Below are 5,081 nucleotides of genomic sequence, written 5' to 3'. Positions count from 1 at the left end.
ACATTTCAGGGCCCTGAGTGTTCTTGTGCAGTGACCAGTTAAGTACACTTTGAATGAACAACATTCAATAACCAGTCAACGAATCTGTAATCATCATACATTGTTAGTTTTATGTTATCACTGTCAATGTCACTATTTCATTTTAATTCAGTTAGAAATGTAAATATCTTTCCATTATATTCATGTAATTCAGTGACATGTTGGGATGCATAAAACATACAGTCATAAAGTACTACAAAGTTTGTAGCACTGCTACATATGTGTGTCCTACAAACACAGTATTCTGATAACTTGCCTTTTAAGAGGTTTCTAAAATATTTTTAAGTATATCAATTACATTATCATGTATTCCTGACAGCAAAAAACTTGGGTTTTGATGAGACCTTGATGGGAACTGAAAGACTCTGTCACAGTTTTTGTCTGCCTGATTGGAAGAATTTTCCACAGATGGGCTTCTGAATCTATAGAATTCAAACCATGTTCCTCCTCTATCACTCACATACTTTCACTCGTAGAAACTATAACTTCCTCCATGCAAACTCTGGCTTTACACTTCTGGGTTATAATGTAGAAGCAATGGATGGCAGGGGTGAGCCTGGAAATGATTTCTATACCAAAACAGTGAGCTAAAATAGTTCTATGTGGATATGATTGCAAACAATGTAAATATTTCCCCTGGCTTAAACATAAATGAATCCTCGACTCAACTTTTCTGTAGCCTGTTCTTTAAAAGGCCTGTGGCAACCCCAGTGCCCCTCGACAGGAGGGGCAATATGACAAGAAGAGACGAGCGTGAAAAGAGAAAGCAGCCTTCATTGATGGATGTTATTTTACTTTTATACATTTTATATTATTTTATATTTTAAAGGCTTTATTTATTCATGAAAGACATACAGAAGCAGAGATGTAGGCAGAGAAAGAAGCAGACTCGCTGCAGGGAGCCCGACTCAGAACTTGATCCCAGGACCCCAGGATCACAACCTGAGCCAGAGGCAGATGCTCAACCACTGAGCCACCCAGGTGTCCCATATATATTTTATAAAAGCAAATGTTGGGATCCCTGGGTGGCGCAGTGGTTTAGCGCCTGCCTTTGGCCCAGGGCACAATCCTGGAGACCCGGGATCGAATCCCACGTCGGGCTCCCGGTGCATGGAGCCTGCTTCTCCCTTTGCCTATGTCTCTGCCTCTCTCTCTCATTCTGTGTGACTATCATAAATAAATAAAATATATATATATATAAAAGCAAATGTCGATATCTATATATTACGAGGGCCCTGCCAGGGCTTTTGAAGGGGCCTAAGCAAATGAGGGGCCTTGATACCATACTTCAACATTTTGCAATGGATCTGCCTTGACCCCTGACTTTTATTCCATCCTTAACCTCAGACTTGATCCTGTATTTCTTTAAAAATTATTTGAGAAAGAGTTGGGGTAAGAGAGGCAGAGGGAGAGAATCCTCAAGCAGACTCTGCTAAGCACAGAGTCCAACTCAGTGAAGTGCCTATATAGAATAGACCATGAAAAAACTATTAGAAAATTAACCTCAAAATGGAGGTTGGGATACAGATGATTAGCCTTGGAGCACAGCTTGATCAGCTCCAACAAACTTTAAAAATCTGTGCTGGGGCAGCCCGAGTAGCTCAGTGGTTTAGCACCATCTTCAGCCCAGGGTGTGATCCTGGAGACCTGGGATCAAGTCCCATGTCAGGCTCCCTGCATGGAGCCTGCTTCTACCTCTGCCTGCTTCTCCCTCTGCCTGCGTCTCTGCCTCTCTCTCTCTCTGTGCCTCATGAATAAATAAACAAAATCTTAAAAAAAAAAAATCTGTGCTGTTCTTCTGATTTTAAAATTAAAGCTCATTCATACAGAATAACATATTCTGTATACAATTAATACAGAAATACATGATCAAGGAGCCTGTTTATTCAGTTGAATGGCTCTTGGTTTTGGCTTAGGTGGTGATCTCATGGGTCATGAAATTGAGATATATGGGATGCCTGGGTGGCTCAGTGGTTGAGCATCTGCCTTTGGCTCAGGTAGTGATCCTGGGGTCCTGGGATCAAGTCCTCACAGAGAGGATTTCCCTCTGTTGCCAAGAGGACTGGGTTGACACTGTGAGTTGAGGAAGAGACATATTTGCCAAGACCCCCCAAAAATCCATATTTCTTCACCATGAACCCAAGGCAAGGGGTTCTACTCTAGCCCCAAAAATTGTAAGGAAGGAGGATCTTATTAACCTGGTAAACTTCAATCACTGAGCCCACCCCTGAGACACGTGATCATAAGCCCAGCCTGTGTGCTGGTCAAGAAGTTGTGTTATCAGAAGAACAGAGATGGGTGAGTTTGCTGATCAGACCCAAACAAATGGGCTTCTATACCAAAAGGCTATAGTCCCTATATCAATATCTTTGTAGGCCATAAGGATCTAGGGCTTATTCTAAGAGCAAGAAAAAAAAGAGAGAGAAAGAAAAAAGGAAAGAAGAAAGGAAAGAAAGAAAGAAAGAAAGAAAGAAAGAAAGAAAGAAGAAAGAAAGAAAGAAGAAAGAAAGAAAGAGAGAAAGAAAGAAAGAGAGAGAAAGAAAGAAACAGTGCAATATTTTAAGCTAGAAAGTTATGTGATCAGATTTTTTTTTAAGTTACCCTGGCTGCACTGTGACTAATGATATGATGGGAACAAGAATAAAGGCAAGGAGAACAGCAAGAAGTTTATTTCAGGTAAGAGGTGATGATGTCTTAGTTTAGGGTAGTGGCTTTAATGATGGAAAATGGTAGATAAGGTCAGAGCTATTTAGGAGATAAAACAGCAGGTGACTGAGTATGAAAGGATAAGGAAAAGAGAGAGATCAAGGTAATCCGTAGACTTCCAACTTGAGCAAGAGCTCAGCAATTCTTAGACTGGATGCTCATTAAGCTCACCTGAAGACCCTCATCCCCAAGATTCTGATTCCATTGGTTAAGCAAGCAGCCTAGGCACAGGTGTATTTTCATCACTGCTCTGATGTTTCAAATATGAAGTCAGGTTAGAGGATCCCTTCCCAAGGTAGAAAACACCTGAGAAGAAGGGAGTTGGAATTCTGTGAGTTTCCGCCTTCTACAGGTCTTGTCGGAGGAGCCCAAGCGATATGCAAAGTTCAGAGTTCGACATACATGTGTGGATGACACAGAGAAGCTCCAAATTGGAGATAGGTGAAAGTGACTGATGTTTACATCGCAATAGAAGTCATGGCATTATATGTAGTTACCAGGGAGAAAGTATAGTGAAAAATAAGAGGGTATTGAAAACCCCTTCATTCAAGATAGAAGATGATGAGTCAGCAAAGGGGACAAAGAAGGAGTGCTGGTAAGTTAGAAGGAAACCAGTAAAATGGGGTGTTGCCAAAGTCAATGCAACGGAATGTTTCCAGAAGAGAGTGTGTAAGTGGCTTGAAAGCTGTGTTTAATTTTGGCAGGGCCTGGAACTCCACCCTCCTTCCAGCCATCAAACCTCCGGGTTGATTTTGAGCCCTCCCCGTGGTAAGTCTCTACTTTGGCAAGTTAGCTATTAGCAAGGAATTATTGTTTAAAGGTCATATTGTAGGAGACTCGAAAGCCTAGTTTTTCAGGATTTGAAAAATAAATAAATCTCAATTCAGATACTAAACATAAAAGATAACATTCTTTGTGTACATGCACTCATGACTTCTAGCACTTAGATGTATATTATGTTCGCCTGTTTGTGGGTTTAAATTTGGCAAGTACCGCAACTCTTTAAGGGTTCAGTAGCATTCTTTCTGTTGCCAAGCCTACCCAGGGCAAAACAAACAGAGTGATCTTTCAGGACTTGCCCCCCTCTTTGGGCCTCTATCATACCATGTATAGATTTTTGCCACTATGATGACGCCCATGCCATTTTATTGTATGTCTTTACATGTGTGTCTCCTTCTGAGTTCTCTGGGGGCTGGTATAATCTTATATGAGCTTATATCCCCAGTACCTATCACAATGCCTACCACTTGGTATGTACTGAATAAATGTTTGCTGAATGAATGGAAAGTTGCATAATATTTCTGTGAGTTCACGAACAGCCAATCTGGAAATTCCATCTCTAAGTATTCTTTCATCATAGACTGTAAAATATTGTTTAAATAAAGGATGTGGTTTATCCATGTTTAAGTTTTAGGTCAATTTTCTATGGAGTTAGTAAAATCTCGTTCCAATACAAATTACTTAATCCCTTGGTGCCTTGGGTTTTCTGCCTATAAAATAAGAACAGCAATGTTGATTTCCCATGGAGCTGCAGTGAGGATTGTCAAAGTTAGAATTCTATTTGGCCCATAAGAGGTACTACTTGGGTCTGAGGACCAATTGATAATCATTTCTGGTCTTGCTCTGAGTGTATGTTGGTTCAGATGCAAGGGTGCAACAGATATGTTCTCTGGGTCTATTTACAGCTGCTTCTGAAACAGTTGCTAAAGGCTAAATCTTATGACCAGGAAAGGACTTACCATGCTAGGAGCTGGGTTCATTGTGTCATTCTTTGCCACAGAGGAGATTTTCCTGGAGGGATCCAGCCCCGTTCATCCTGTTCACTGAGTAAATGAAGCATTAGTGGCTTTGGGGCTGCAGCAAATGTTGTCAAAACCGCCTTTAAGGTCATATCAGATTTGGATCAATTTGTTCAGAGCTAGTCTCCCCTCTAGTTCAAGTCTGCTGTTCAGTTGATTTAAGGGTCTCTTGGTGACAAATCTATCAGAGAAGTAAGAGATTATCTTAACCAAGAGAAATCTCTCTGACTGCAATTTAAATAATAAAATGCATTTTTATATATTATGGGTCCACTTGATACATAGGTTCCCACTGATTGAGCACTGATTATGACCTAGATTTTTGAAGTACTTTACAGCATTATATGTTCACGTGGCTATTGTACTATTTCCATTTTATACATGCAGAGAGTGCAGCTCAGAGACTTTAAAAAATCTGCTGTGTACCACAAAGCTGGCAATAGGCAGAGACCAGATGAAACTCTAATCTCCCTGACTCCCAGCTCAGCCTCCTTCCTACTATTCAGGATTGCCTCATAGACATTCATCTTCTCCCTG

This window comes from Nyctereutes procyonoides, unplaced genomic scaffold (assembly GCF_905146905.1).
Source record: "Nyctereutes procyonoides isolate TBG_1078 unplaced genomic scaffold, NYPRO_anot_genome, whole genome shotgun sequence".
NCBI classification, from domain to species: Eukaryota; Metazoa; Chordata; class Mammalia; order Carnivora; family Canidae; genus Nyctereutes; species Nyctereutes procyonoides.
This window is presented reverse-complemented; position numbering follows the sequence as displayed.